The 16333-nt window shown below is 40.2% G+C and overlaps 1 long non-coding RNA gene across 1 annotated transcript; it reads right to left on the reverse strand.

Annotated features, from left to right (window-relative positions):
- Positions 1 to 1228: 1228 nt before the first annotated feature.
- Positions 1229 to 14783, reverse strand: LOC144696008 (uncharacterized). The gene is made up of 4 exons (XR_013580055.1): positions 14520 to 14783; positions 14217 to 14332; positions 7269 to 7422; positions 1229 to 4514 (listed from the first exon to the last, which is right to left on the reverse strand). It is a non-coding gene; the product is annotated as an uncharacterized LOC144696008 (long non-coding RNA).
- Between the last annotated feature and the right edge of the window lie 1550 nt (positions 14784 to 16333).

Here is a 16333-nt window from a genome sequence, read left to right on the forward strand (position 1 = left end):
ATGGTGAAAGCGCTGGGGTAGGGTGGTGGGAGGTGAGAGATTGTGATGATATGACCAGGAATGTTGCCGATCCTAAAATGTAAGTGATGACATTCTTTTTTACTAAATGGCTACCAATTCAAAGAACAAAGAAAAGTACAGCACAGGAACAGGCCCTTCGGCCCTCCAAGCCTGCGCCGATCATATTGCCCGTCAACTAAAACATTCATTCAGTTTATGAGATGAAGTGAGAGAGAGATTGGTTGTACATCTCAGGGGGTTTGTTGAAATTTTCACTAATTGCCTGATAATGCCTTCAAATTCTGCCCAGGATTTACTATCCAAAATTCCACCTTCATTATTCATTGTAAGTAGAGCTGATCTTTCCACTGTTTTAATAGAACATTCTGCAACAGCGTTTGCACAGTAACCTATGCAACAGTGACCTATGGGTCACAACCTCAACTAAAACCCAGTTTAAGCAGCACCTTGGAATGGAATGAGAGAATATGAATTTATGCTGCAGTTTCCCGCAGTAAGCTCTTAACTTCAATCGTGTCACTGGAGGTCAGGCATTGCCCCAAAAAGAATTAATAGTTCTATTTCATTGGGGCATTTATTATAACAGAAGTTAGGTTAATCTCACAGTCTAAATAACAATAAGTTGCCTTTGTTGGCCAAAGACCATGAAAAGGAAGCAATGGCATAGGAATTCCAGCATGGTCAACATCCCATTGGCAAGTATGCTGTACATTCAAAGAGGAATTGGTAAATAGTTGAAGGGGAAACATTTACACGGCAATGGAGAAAAAGAAATGGCAAAGTGGGTTTAATTGGATAGCTCTTCAAAGAGTCAGCAAAGGCACAATGGGCCAAATTGCCTATTTTGTGACATTTCGTTCTGATTCTGTGAAATAACAATTCTGCCAAGGTCCACATAATACAGAGATAAAAACAAAAAACTACTGCAGATGCTGGAAATCCAAAACAAAAACAGAATTACGTGGAAAAACTCAGCAGGTCTGGCAGCATCGGTGGAGAAGAAAAGAGTCGACGTTTCGAGTCCACATGCATAATACAGAGGAGATATGAGCTGCTAATGGACACTGATCCATTAAGTTTGAAAGGCTACATACCTCAGTGTTCCAGCATTGTGAATTGTGCAGGAGCTGGTACACAGCACCAGACACTCCCATAGTAAACAGCACAGAGAAAGTACCTTAACAGAGCATAGCAAATAATTATGCAGTTTGGTTAAAGATGGCTTTATTCATAAGCAATATTACAATGACATTAAATTAGAGAGACTTCATCCCCGCAGGTGGGCTGTTAGGTCCATTCTTCAAGCAGTGAACATATTCCACACACAAATTATTGAAGAGTAGATTTTCCACATGGTTATCAATAGAAAAGCTTCTTGCTTGGGTGTGAACAATTGGTTTACAAAAGATTAACAATTTATCAGTCTTGATGTGGCTGGCAAAGAAAGATTGCAATTGGTGTAGCATTGATGAGAGGTGGATAAGAGGGGGCAGCCCACGTAGTCTCTATCTGCAATATATATATGTATATTATGTTATAATTCCATATAGTACAGATGTTATGCCCCAGTATATCAAATACTAAAATTCTTAAATTAACTTCACATTCCATAAGTGACCGATGCAAACATGTCTTATTCAAATTCCATCTAAAGTTTTCACACTTGTCTCTCATTGTATTCGTCATAAGACTTACTTGACAAATTGGTAATGCCACCACGCAGTGCAGTTATATTTTTTCCCGCACAAATAATCATGCTTTCTGAAAAACAATTGCTCACCAATTTTCCTCTAACTGAAATTTTTCCAAAATAGGATTCTAAAAAAATAAATGTAAATATTACATATTTCACAGTAACATGTTTATATTCAGATTTAAAGGTTTTTAAGTTGAAGGCCTCAGCCTCACGAAAATAGCCTGGGCTTCAATTTTGGGCAGAGCTGTGATCCTATCAGCTGAAAATGGATTGTGTAGACAAGCATGTGAAGCACAATCAATGTAAATATTTCACTGTCACACCTTGCTAATTAATTCAAAGTAAAACAGCAGCAAATCAAATCTAGAGGTCAGGAACTTATGAATCATAAACAGGGTAAGCAACCATAAAACTAGAATGGGAAATACCAACTGCCTGCATGATCAGCGCCACATATCCACCATCTTAAACATTCACTCCCTCCACCACCAACAGTGGCAGCAATGTATCCCTTTATAAGATGCGTTGCAGCAACTTACCAAGGCTCCTTCGACAGCATCTTCCAAACCCGTGACCTCTGCCACCTAGAAGGACAAGGGCAGCAGACGCATGGGAACACCAACACCTGCAGGTTCCTCTCCAAGCCACACCATCTTGACATGGAACTATATCACTTTTCATTCACTGTCGCTGGGTCAAAATCCTGGAACTTCCTAACAGCACTGGACCGCAGTGGTTCCAGGTGGCAGTTCTCAAGAGGTGGCAGTTCTCAAGGGCAATTAGGGTTGAGAAATAAATGCAGGCCTTGTTGGTGAAACTCAAATCACATGAAAAAAATAAAGCTGCAATGTGAAATCCCAAGTGCCAATATGATCGGCACCCCATATCCACCACCTTCAACATTCACTCCCTCCACCACCAACAGTGGCAGCAGTGTCCCCCTTATACAAGATGTGCTGCAGCAACAAAAACAAGCAATCCTGAATGACTATTTAGGGGAATCTACTAATAGGTTTTCTTTTAAAATAGTGAACCAGTTGAATGACAAAGCATTTGAAAAACTGTCTACAAAGTTTTCCTCAGTGTCTGAAATTTCTAATCTCTAAAATAAATAAATAAAATGGAAGACTGCACATTTCATATTTATCCAATGAACAGTTTAGGTGTCTTTGTCATATCTTCCTTAATGTCTTTAAGACCTCAGAAGACTCAGAACTCTAGGTTTTGATGGAATATTTTCTCTAAAACATTAGGAGAACTTTGAACACGTACAGTTTACAGGACCTCCTCGCTATCATGAATCTTTCATGACATTGGAATGTCTCAAAGCACTTTACCAGTGAAATGCTTCAGAAGTGTGATCACTGTTGTAATATCGGAACTATGACAGTAAACTTCTACAAACAGCATGAGATAATGATGAGATAATCCTTATGTGCTGCTGGTAAAAGGATAAACATTGATCAGGACACTGGGGAGAACTCCCCTGCTCTTCCATGAAATAGTGCCACGGGAGGTATTACATCCACCAGAGGGAGCAGACAGGGCCTTAGTTTAATGTTCCATTCAAAAGATGCCACTTCCAACTATACAACACTCCCTCGGTACTGCACAGAAGCGTCAGCCCAGATAATGTACCCCAAGTTCCTGGAGTGGGGCTTGAATTCATGAGCATTTCACTCAGAGGGAGGGTGCTATCTGCTGAATCGTGGCTGAGATTTATAGAGTTTGTAGAAATTTCCATAGTGAATCATTTCCAACTTGGATCACCCCAAGGAAATGTCTACTTCGTCTTTAGTAAGGATTTATGAGTTCCTTTGACTTATCCCAAAAGACCTTGAAATAATCTAGAGATTGAATTCTTAATGTTTTGTCTCAGTAAAAGAGTTTTGAACACACATCTTAGGCCAGCACTTTCTGTGCAGAACTAAGAGAGTGCAGCACCTTTTGGATGAGATGTTAAACTGAGACCCTGTCTGCCCTCTCATCCCATGGCGCTCTCCCAAAACAATTAAGGGAGTTATCCGCAGTGTCCCAGCCAACGTTGATCCTTCAACCAACATCACTAAAACAGATGATCTGGTGATTAGCACATTGCTGTTTGTGGGAGTTTGCTGTGTACAAATTGGCTACCATGTTTCCTACATTACATCAGCGACAACGCTCAAAAGCATTTAATTGACTGAAGTGATTTTGGATGTCCTGTGGTAAAAGGCAATATATAAATGCAACTCTGTTTTCAAGCGCCACAAGGAAGGATCATCAAGAAAGTAATACACTGATGAGGACAGCAGTCTGGAGTGCCCTTCAGTGGATGGGTAGGGAAATTGACAGGGAAGAACTTGTTTAGGGTGAGGCCCGTCAACTCTTGGCCCGAAAAGACCAAGGGTATTTCATGTCCCATTCCATAGGTCCTAACCTCCACCCTCAATCCTGTCACATCCAAACCTTTATCATTCATTCTCCTTGACAAGGAAGAATTTTTGTCTAGTTCTGGCTTTGACAGTTGTTCATTTAAACCCAATCACAGTAGATATGCAGTTGAAAAGTTCAGTTTCCCACATCAGGCTTATTTCCGCACAATGCCACAAGTTTGAACAGCAAGACAAATAAATTCAAATTAAATGAATGGAGTGTAATTAGATCAGTTAGTGTATCACTGCTTTTTCCTTTTCAAATTTGAGCAGTAGGGTTATTCGAAATCCAGGCAGTCTTTTCCAAAGTATATATAACTTAACATTCTGCTCAAATCAAAGAGTCCATTTGAAAATCTCAGAAGGAACCGATCACTGAAATCCTGCAAGAGAGAAAAATCGGTTTGAATTACCAAGAAACATTTCAGATTAATTAGGCTTCCAGCTGCAGTAAGCAATTAAAGGAAAACAAACACTATTTTTTTTTAACACGGTATTTTGAAAGCATTGGTTTGCTCTTAAGAGTTACGATCTTTGAATTTTTTTATACGTTGAAGTTAGATGAAAGGATGTTCGCTGTATAATATTGCTGTTATTTAGGTGCTTATTCCATCTTTTGTAAAGTAAACTCATTATTTTCAAGTTAAAACATGTGATGCTTTTGAACACAAGGAGTACAAGTGTATTAACAAAAAGTCTATCTGGATCTCAAGGTCTCAAAAGGTACAAGGTTTAGGACTCAACAGTGAGTGATACATAAGCACTGAAATCATATAATATAATAGGGTATAAAAGACCAGAAAGGTAATGCTCCCTATAAATTCACATCTCAGTCCTATTTGACTCCAGAAGTGGCCTCGCATTCCAAAACCGCCAGATGTCACATTCCCAATACTCTCTGCCCTCAGACCAAACCCCATTGTTGAGACAATGGGGTCTTCCTCCCAGTACTTCTCAGACCCAGAAACCTCATCCCAATGTATGCAGTCAACAAAACCTCCCCCTCACCACCACCTGTGCCCACCGCGCCCCCCCCCCCCCCCCACCCACTAAAAAACCCCCTTTAAAGTTTTGGAAGAGCTGTGACCTTATTCCAACACACTTAAGACCCGAGATCCTCTTCACAGACGTTCCAGATCCAAGAACCACTCATAATGCTGATAAATCTGTGTTCCTGATGGTTTAACACCACTGTTCTATAACCTCTAATTCACCACATGCAAAATCACAGAAGGTGCATTATTATATGAGGAGTCATATGTACATCCACAACCCTTGCCAAATAACACTTATTTTCCCCAGGACATCATAACATGCCTTGTCATGTGTCAGGGCTAAAGTCGGATCACAGGCACGGGGATGCGGAGTTGGGGTAGGTGAGGGAGCGCGGAAACGGGCAAGGAATAGTTTGGCACTGCTCAGGTATTCCTTCCAGCATTCTTCCCTTGTGCCTTGAGCATTTGTAACCTTCCCTCCATTTTGGGCTGTGGCCTTGCACCTCTGCCCTTCCTCTGCCACAATGTGAATAATTGTGTTTTTCTTCTCACAACTAACCCAAAGCCAGGAAAATTACCACATTTTACAAACATACGAAATTGGCAGACAGGAAAAGACCAGCCAGCCCATCAAGCTTGCTCCACACCATGATGGTTGGAGCATTGCCAAATTAATTCTTCCCTGCCCATCTCCTCTTCCCCCAGAATTTGGGCAACATCAACACTTTCAAGTAAAGTCTTCACCAAGGAGAAATGTGCAATCAGTATTGAATAGGGGATGTGCCAGGTGAAGAATAAAAATGTTAGAGGGAAAAAAGTAACCCCACCATCTCCCTCCTAAAATGAATTGTACACTGAGCACAAATTATTGTTACCCTCACCTTTCCCCCTACCCCACCCCTCCACCCTCAGTTTTTGGGTGAGTTTTCTGCTCACTAATACCAGAGATGTTAGCACTTAAAATTGGAAGTGTGTTCCATTTCTGTCTGTCAGAATCAAGCCCAACCTAGGTCTATCAGGAGCTGAGTTTGAGACTGCCAAAATCTGTTCACATAAAAACCTGCAGACAGCAGACAGGGAAGACATTAATCTCATCAGTCTGGGCTGGAAAAAAATCTCAGATCTCAAGGAGTGAAAGGCCAGTATATTTCTCACTGTACTGCTCATGTCCCCAATCCCCCTCTGAAAATTACACAGGATCATTTAAGATTTTTAAAATTCTGGAGTATTTCTAAAGTTGATAATAAGTAACTCTGCTGCAGTTGTGAAATCCCTCACAAAGGTTTATAATTGCCATGCAAAAAAACAGGTTTTCGAACGTGACATTGGCAGTTTTATCTCCCTTCTATCCTGCCGTGAAAAGTGTAATAACTAAGCTTGAAGTTATTCTTGCAAAATGTGCCTATGCTGACTAAGCAATATATCCCAAGATCCATTCACCTCAGGTGGAATGGCCACTCCTTATACAATCACACCAACTTTCAAATGGGGAACTATTGCTACAAGCCAACAGTGTCTGAGTAGCCTAGGCAACAAGACTCCCATTCTCCCTGCCCCCTCTCCCCCACCCCAGCACCACCCACCACCAAAAACAAAAAAAGTGGGGGGTTTATGGGAGGGAGTGGCGTTGGGAGAGGGGGAAGTACTTTAAATCTGAAGTACTCCCCTCAAAATATTGAAGTGGAAGACACAAAAGGATGTCTCTTTTTAGAGGAAATATTCTCCACTTTCGATTTGAGACAGCCTCAGACCCTGACAGCTGTTCAGTTTTACAGTTCTGTTCCAACATCAAGATTGGCTGCACATTCAGGAAGGATTAGAATGGGGCCAATCTAGTTTGAAAATGCCAAATGCAGATCTGCCATTAAGTCGTTCATTTCCAACACAACACAATCTCCTCTGTAAATGAAGACATTCTCCAAGAATTTCCCTCAGATTATTTCTTAATTTCCTTTCTCCATCCCTACACGCACTCCCCCACCCAAAGTATTTTATGTGCTTCACTGGGTTCTTAACTCTGTGATGCATCTTTAATCCCCAAATTTAGATTTTAAGAAAATCCAGCATCAGTAATGCAAGACAACAGGTTGTCCCAAAGTTGGAACAATATCGCAAAGTAATTCAGTCTCTCAAATCCCTCACCCCTTTATCTGCCAGCTAGCCAGTTTCCCTTTAGTTGCTGATCTAATTTCCACCTTGGCCAGCAAACTTTCTCAAATACAAAAACTGGCTCAGTAGTTTACACTGAGTGAGATTCAAATTGCTTTAAATGTTGAATCAACAAGTGGCGTGTGATCTACAGAAAGAAATTTGGTAATTAAATAGTTAACATTTTAGCACAATCATGCCCGACATTGACAATACTACAGTGATAAACGCTGATAACACTAGTTTAACAGAACATAAACATTGTGCTGTTATTTTTGAAAAAGGAGCATTAGTACTGCAGCCAACTGTCCTCAGTTTGTTATTTTTTTTTTAAATGTTGTAGTTTCACTTTGTGTGTGTGTGTGATTGGGCAGGAGTGAAAAAAATGCAACATTTAAAATGCCTTGGGTTCAGTAACTCCACCTATCCCCAAACTTCAGTTTACAGAAGTTTCACTATCACAGTAACAGGGAGCTGTGGTTTGAGCAGATTAAATTGAGGTGCAGCCAATATTTCCACCTACTGCCTTCGGGGTCCTTGGTGTAGCCAGAAAAGTTTTATATAAGAGATAAAAACAAAAAAACTACTGCGGATGCTGGAAATCCAAAACAAAAACAGAATTACCTGGAAAAACTCAGCAGGCCTGGCAGCATCGGTGGAGAAGAAAAGAGCCGACGTTTCGAGTCCTCATGACCCTTCAACAGAGTTCTGTTGAAGGGTCATGAGGACTCGAAACGTCGGCTCTTTTCTTCTCCACCGATGCTGCCAGGCCTGCTGAGTTTTTCCAGGTAATCCTGTTTTTGTTTTAAGTTTTATATAAGGTTGTGCTACATTCTACACTTCATGGAGCGACATTGCATCTCCAGCACAAAAACAGGCTGTTTGACCCAACAGGTCTATGCCAGTGTTTATGCTCCACACGAGCCTCCTCACTTCATCTAATCTTATCAGCACATCCTTCCATTCCTTCTTTTTTGTGTACTTATCTAGCTTTCCCTTACATGTATCTGTGCTATTTGTCTATTTAGATAACTCCCTGTTGTAGCATGTTCCATATTCTGAATAAAGAAGTTTCTGCTGAATTCCCTAGTGGATTTAGTGACTTTTATACTTACGACCCATAGGTTTGAACCTACCGTCCCCATCCCCCATTCCAACCCAATATCTTGCATTGCTCAATCATTGTTCCTGTTCTGTGGACTCTCAATAAAAATAAGTGTTCCGAGTGCACTTCAAATGCAGCCTTAGGCAGTTCTTTTAAACAAAAACAAGTCATTGAATTGCATTCAAACAGGACTTTGAATTAATTGCTTTACCAGAAGCTGTCATTGATCAATAAAACTCAACTTGATATAGAACCTGCATAAACTTCCCCCAGCTCTTTTTGTAATACTGGACTGAAAATCAACTCTGAAAGCAGGTTAACCTGAGTAGATTACATTCAGTTAACTTGGCATTAATAGACACATTATAACATGGCTATCCAACTGAATCCTTCAAATCTAACTATCCAATCAAATCAATTTCAGTTATCATATCAAGTTAACCTTTTACATAGTGCAAACAAATGCTTGTTTATTTTTTGTTTTTACACAGGAACATTTTGTCAGAATTGTAACCTGACAAACGGTATCACCAGTGAACTATTTCTTCCTGTCTAATTAAGGCTTTGCATTTAATCTGCCTTTTGTTAAATCTCCTCGTCCAGATCAGGTTGCATTGTAAATGGCTTTGAAAAAAAACTTGCAAAATTGCCAGTGCTTTCAGCCTTAAAATTACCTTGCAACTCATCCTGCTGACATGAAACATATTTTATTTAGCCTCTATCCACTAATTTAGTTACTCACTAACAAATAGACACAATAGGAGTTGTTAAATATTTACCTTGGTCAACAGAACTGAAAATATTGTTAACAAGAATATTCCATTATTAAAGGAAACAGTTTACCAGTTCTTACTAGATCAGATTAATACTGTTGCCAACTGCACAAACACTTGGCATGGTATTCCACAGATATACACACTGATGAGATGGTCTGATCAACTACAATCAGTGATTTTGACTCTTTTAGATATGGGTAGGGCAATGTGATGAAAGAAAATGGGGTTATCATTAGCATTATATTGTTTATTATTGTATTTTTCTAATCTAGAGCAAGCTTGGGGGACATTTAATTTGTCTGGTTGAAATTGCAGAACATTCACCCCAAGTAAGAAGTAGGATGTCAAGACTACTAGACTCTTAATTATTGATAGTAATTCTAGAATTTGACAGTGGAGCACAGAATCATTGAGTGATAAAGCATGGAAGGCCATTCAGTTCACTTTTTTTCATTCTTTCATGGGATGTGGGCATTGCTGACAGGCCAGCACTTAAAGCCCATCACCAATTGCCCTTGAGAAGGTAGCGGTGAGCTGCTTTCTTGAACCGCTGCATACCACATAGGTACATCCACAGTGCTATTAGGAATGGAATTCCAGGATTTTGACCTAGTGACAGTAAAGGAACGATGGCATAGTTCCAAATCAAGATTGGAGGAACTTGCAGGCGGTGGTGTTCCCATGCAATGCTGCCTTTGTCCTTCTTGGTGGTAGAGGTCGCAGGTTTGGAAGATGTTGTCGAAGGAGCTCGAGAATTGCTGCCTGTTCTGGCTCTTTGAAATAGCTATCTAAGTATTTGCTTCCCTGCACTTTCTCCATTGAACTGCAATTTTACCCCCTTCAATCATTTATTCAATTTGAAATGGAGAATCTCATCCACTATGTTAAAGTTGCTTACTAATCCTCAGAGATTTGAAGTATCAAGTCTCAGTAAGAAATTTCAGTATTTGTGTCCAAAGTTTGATATGTTATCTATCATGAAGACATGCTGTGTGCCAAATAATTATTTTTAATCCAGACTTTTTAAAAACACAGAGACTAAAGTGATTTGAACTCTTAGCCCAAGAAGGCTAACCTCAATTTGCATTACAATACATTCCATATTTCAATTCATTGGAGTGGAGTCTGTCTGCAAAACCCATCAAAAGAAATGACTTCAGGGGAGTGTGATGGACTCACATCTCCTATCTCATTAGCAAGCGTCTAGGGCAATCACCAGAGGTATTCAACTGTTAGAGATGGGCCATCAAGACTAATCACTTGGATAATGGGACGCTGACTAAGTTGGCTTCCAGACATAAACTAATCAAGTCACCTTTGGAATATTCAGACAATCTCTTTTGCTTCAATCCCCCGGCAATTGAAGGAGGAAGGTCATGTGACAAGCAAACCCTTTGTATGTTTTAAGCACATATTTCTTCAGCAGAACTGAGGACAAGCAATTTAGTGGAGAAGCCCTAAGTAGGGCTCACTCCTGCCTCCTTTTTCTGATAACCAACCTGGTAAGCTTTGAGCCCTGTTTGATGACTATGATCATCCAGGGACACCCTACTGTTGACAAGAGATTTCTTAAAAAACCCAAATCCAGCACAACCGTTTTCCGAAGAACAACCAACTCAGTCAACCAACATCTTAAAATCGGAAGAATTGAGACCAGTGAATTCAACTTAAAAGCAGCCAAGTCACCTAACTACAGACTATATGCTCTTACTTTTTATTATGGACTCTACACATTGCCACTCTAATCTGTGTGTGTGCTCGTATGTAGAACTTGTTGCATATTTTATTATTTAACTTAGATTGGTTTAAGTGTAATAAAGCTAACCTGCTTCTTTGTTAAATTCAAGAAAACTTGTCCTATTGGTTTTTTTAAGATCACAATGCGTAAATAGTTAAGTACTCAGTGAATTAACAAGAATAACCATTTCAAACAAAAAAAAAGCTTGTGGTCAAACAAGGAGAGGGCAAAAAGAGGGGAGCCATTCGATCCCTCCTCATCTGGTTATAACATTTTGTTTTATTCATTCATGGGATGTGAGCGTCACTGGCTAGGCCAGCATTTATTGCCCACCCCCAACTACTCATGAGGTGGTGGTGAGCTGCCTTCTTGAACTGCTGCAGTCCACATGGTATAGGTACACCCACAGTGCTGTTCGGGAGAGAGTTCCAGGATTTTGACCCAGCAACATTGAAGGAACAGCGATGTATTTCCAAGTCAGGATGGTGTGTGGCTTGGAAGGGAACTTCCAGGTAGTGGTGTTCCCATGCATCTGCTGCCCTTGTCCTTCTAGATGGTAGTGGTCGTGGGTTTGGCAGGTGCTGTCTAAGGAGCCATGGTGAGTTCCTGCAATGCATCTTGAAGATGGTACACACTGCTGCCATTGTGTGTCATTGGTGGAGGGAGTGAATGTTTGTGGAAGGGGTGCCAATCAAGCAGGCTGCTTTGTCCTGGATGGTGTCAAGCTTCTTGAGTGTTGTAGCTGCACTCATCCAGGCAAGTGGAGAGTATTCCATCAAACTTCTGACTTGTGTCTTGTAGATGGTGGATGGTCTTTCGGGGAGTCAGGTGGTGAGTTACTCGCTGCAGGATTCCTAGCTTCTGACCTGCTCTTGTAGCCACAATATTTAAATGGCTGCTCCAGTTCAATTTCTGGTCAATGGTAACCCCCAGGATGTTGATAGTGGAGGATTCAGCAATGGTAATGCCATTGAATGTCAAGGGGCGATGGTTAGATTCTCTCTTGTTGGAGATGGTCTTTGCTTGGCACTTGTGTGGCGTGAATGTTACTTGCCCCTGTCAGCCTAAGCCTGGATATTATCCTAGTCTTGCTGCATTTGGCCATGAACTGCTTCAGTATCTGAGGAAACATGAATGGTGCTCAACATTGTGCAATCATCAGTGAACATCCCCATCTCTGACCTTATGATGGAAGGAAGTGCGAAGCAGCTGAAGATGGTTGGGTCTAGGACACTACCCTGAGGAACATCAGCAATGATGTCCTGGAACTGAAATGAATGACCTCCAACAACCACAACCATCTTCATAGGTATGGCTCCACCCAGTGGAGAGTTTCTCTGATATCCATTGACCCGTTAGGCTAGGGCTCCCTGATGCCACACTCAAATATTGCCTTGATGTCAACCTCGCCTCGGATATCAGCTCTTTTGTCCTTGTTTAACCAAGGCTGTAATGAGATCAGGAGCAGAGTGTCAGCGAGATTATTGTTAAGCAAGTGCAGCTTGATAGCACTGTTGATGACCCTTTTCATCACTTTAGTGATGATCAATAGTAGACTGATGGGACAGTAATTAGCCAGGTTGAATTTGTCCTGCTTTTTGTGTAAAGAACATACCTGGGCAATTTTCCACATTTCCAGGTAGATGCCAGTGCTGTAGCTAGGGGCATGGAAAGTTCTGGAACACAAGTCTTCAGTACTATTGCTGGAATATTGTCAGGGCCCATAGCTAATTCCAGATGCCCACAGCAAATTCCAGATGCCCACCACCCCCTGGGTGAAAAAGATTTTCCTCATTTTGTCACAGACAGAATGTGTGCATTTTCTTACTGCCCATAAAGTATGCTTTGTATGTGAGGAGTGTGTATTTTTCTTACCCTCGGAGATTGTTCCAATTTAAATAATTCCAGCGGTCAGCTTTTTATGAAGTTTTAAAAATGGTTAGTATCACACACTTGCCCCAGAGGGTTAAAACTTGATATGTCTCAGTCAACTCATGCAAACTATCACTCGTACAAAGATTAGATATAGGTGAGCAAATGAAACAACACAATTACAATTTATGATCATCTCAGTCTCTCTTTCATAGCAGGCCTGTAGTTTCTTAGATGAGTTAATGCTTTGGTTAAAGTGAAGGTCGCGTAAAACAGAGGATTTTCAGTAAGCCGTGAGGTCTCTTGTGCTCGACTTTCCAGGAAGTCGGTTCTCAGGTGAACTTGAAGTTGGAACAGGTTGGGGAGAGCCTTCTCTCACCTTCAAGGTGTGGTCACTTATTACCGTGGCTGCTTAGTTGATGCAGCTGGTTCAATGGTTGTCAGATGGATTTTTTTCCCCCCCAGAATAGCTTCTTGCTGTTTTAAGAACAGGTGACAAACATGGCTGTCTCATCGTATGACCTGTTACAAGCCTAAAGCCCTTTCCCAAATGAAGTGGGTGGCTAAGGTCAATTATACATCCTGTGAGATGACTTTCACGCCTTGAGAGTTTGAGACAGTTAGTTTCTTTCTATATGAAAGACCCTTTCGATTTGAAATTACCTTTTTGAATTAGTTTCAGAAAAGCAATTGAGTCAACATCAGTCTAGAAAGTTCCTCTTGTTCCCTCTTGAGACAGGGAAGTATTTCAATCCACAAGATAAGTCATGTGATCTTCAGGCATCCATATTTTTGTGGTTTTTAAAAATATAAGTTATTGACAAAGTTTCTAATATACTGGAACAACATCATGTTTCTTTCATGAATATTTTAACATCTTGTCTACTTTCTCTTCTTACCAATGTCATATCAACTTTAGCTATTGATGCTGATTGTACTCTCTTATTTCACCCAAGGGTTATTTCTGTATTTATGAACTTACAGTAACCTTTCTTCTAACAAAGAAAGAACTGTGCATGGTGTGATTTTATTTACCTTTATTCATTGGTACAGGTAGCACATCCTAACTTTCCAATTTCTTTCCCCTTTCCTCAAAAATCCCTTCAGCTGAATTCAACGGAATTCATCAAAAATTAGCTGGATTAGCAGCTGGTAAATAAATTTTAAATTATATTTAGAAGCAGCATTTTAAAAAGTAAAACCTATCTTCAAGTACCACGTAGAGCAAAGCTAAGAAATGAACCTTTGAGAAGCAGTTGTGCCACCCAACATTGGGAGGTCTGAAAAGGTAAGTATGGTGGTAAGTATATACCAATCAATTAAAAGTAATACTCAGCCATTAATCCACTGCTAAAGTTGTGGCACAGGTGTGACAAAATTATGATACAGAAAGGGTATATTAGATACAGGACAGATATATAAGAGTACATGAAACTAAGTTTAGATCTTACCAGATCTCCAATTTCAAGTTATGCACATCAGCATGAGTGTCACAAATACAGAATATTTCTGTTCAGAAATTAAATCAAGTTTTCTTCTCTTGACCACAAGTAAAGGTTCCTGTTCTCTTTTAAACAAAGGAGATCAGATCAAAACCACTTAACGCATCTCTCACAAAGTTATCTTAAGAGTGTCAGAGATCAATGTCAGCTATTATCAGGAGACAGCAGGATTCATTTTTCAGGAAAGCTTCAACAAAAGATAAAATATTTAATTGCATATTTTCAATTGCTTGTAAAAGAGAGGTTACCTACCTATAGAGTCATCTTTGATTTTCAAGTAGAATCATAAAGCATAGTAGGAGGCTCTTTGACCCATCATGACTGCGTTAACTCTTTGAAACTGCTATCTAATTAGACCAGGGGACTGACACTTTCTCCCACAGTCCTGCAAATTTTCCCCTTTAAAGATTTCTCCAATTCCCCTTTGAAAGTTGCTATCAATTCTGTTTCTACCACCTTTCAGGCAGTGCGTTCCAGATCACAGCAACTCATTTCATAAAACAAATTCCCCTCTTCTTCACTCTGGAGCATATGGAAGTACCGAGTCAAGATCACCAATAAGGATGGGTACATTGCATGATATAACTGGCATTGAGCCTATCTCCTTCACCCAGGGAGGGAGGGCAGGAAAACAGACATTTGCCTTTTTATAACATCTTTCACATCCTCAAATCATTCCCTTCAAAAAATGTCTGGCGACTATTTTTAAGTGCAGGAGAGTTTTTTGCACAGTTTTGGCCAATATTTGTCCCTCAAACAGATTATCTGGTCATTATCGTTTGCAGAAACTTGCTGTGTGCAAATTGGCTGACACAGTTATGTGAAAGACATCTGCAGTAAGAAGAGGTTCTTCTTAGTGCCTCAGGACAGAATGCAAAAGGAATTAGCCTATTTAAGTCAAAAAAGACTACCCAGTTAAGTGGGCTGCTGAAGTGTCTTCATTATTTTTGTTAAATGGAGATAAGCTGCAACAAAGTGAAACTGATCAACACTATTGCTCTGTACATTCACCACACTGTGGAGTAAAGCAGCTTAACAATTTGAACCAAGCCTCACGTCAGCTAGTGTTTACTCAGCTATGGAGGTTGGAGAGATAAAAATGCAAAAGATCGATATCTTGTCAAATGACAAATTGTTACATCTCCAGGTCCCACTAACGTACAAATAGATATAGGACAGTCGGGGAGGGATCAATGCCCATAATAGTAGGGCATTTAATTCACTTACGAGAGGGACTAATGCCACTGAACTTAAAAGGTATCTATACCAGATAGCAAAGTCAACTCTGGCTGAGTGCGTTCTTGGCAGCTTTATTGCATGATCTCCCATTTCAACTTCCATTTGACAATTTTGAACCAGTGTCTTGGTCCTAATCTCCAATTCCTGAGGATGCCAGGAGAATTGTGGAGGGCTGGCAACACTAACGCCCGATTAGAATTCCTAAATACTTTATCTATGGCATCTTTCAAAAAAAGGACAGGGTTGGTCTGGTTGACAAGAAAATATGATATGGAGGGTGCTGTCATTTAAAGAATAAACCCTTACAAGGTAGGTCATCTTAGGTCACTTAAATGGGTTTTTATTTCAATATTAACCTTCATAAAGCAGGTCAGAGTTGTGTTAGCAACTAAGTAGAATTAATCTTTAGCATTTCTTAAAAGCTTTCTGCCAGCTAACTCATTACAGCATAGATTTTGGAATCACCCAGACCAAAAACCTCCAGATAATTAAAGATGTTTTATATACTAGTTGTTCTGCTGTAGCATTGCTCATAGGTAGTGTAGGACTGCTGCATGGTTATAACATTCAGTTACTAACCTATGGCTTGTGCCATTAAGGCCTCTGCTTCTGTAAAAGTGGTCAAAATGGGGCATCCTAAAAGGTCAATTGGAGGCTAATATTTTTTCCTGTTGATAATTGATTGGTAGTTATTTAGCTCCTCTCCTTTGAAAGCAGTCATATTGTTCAACTGTCTGGAGGTTTAGAAAAAAACTATATTTAATGTTGGATAAATCTGAAATCATCAAGATCAGTTGGTATCAGCAAGGTGACAGATGCAGATTAAT

The sequence above is a fragment of the Cetorhinus maximus genome, chromosome 21 (genome assembly GCF_964194155.1).
Source record: "Cetorhinus maximus chromosome 21, sCetMax3.hap1.1, whole genome shotgun sequence".
In the NCBI taxonomy this organism is placed as follows: Eukaryota; Metazoa; Chordata; class Chondrichthyes; order Lamniformes; family Cetorhinidae; genus Cetorhinus; species Cetorhinus maximus.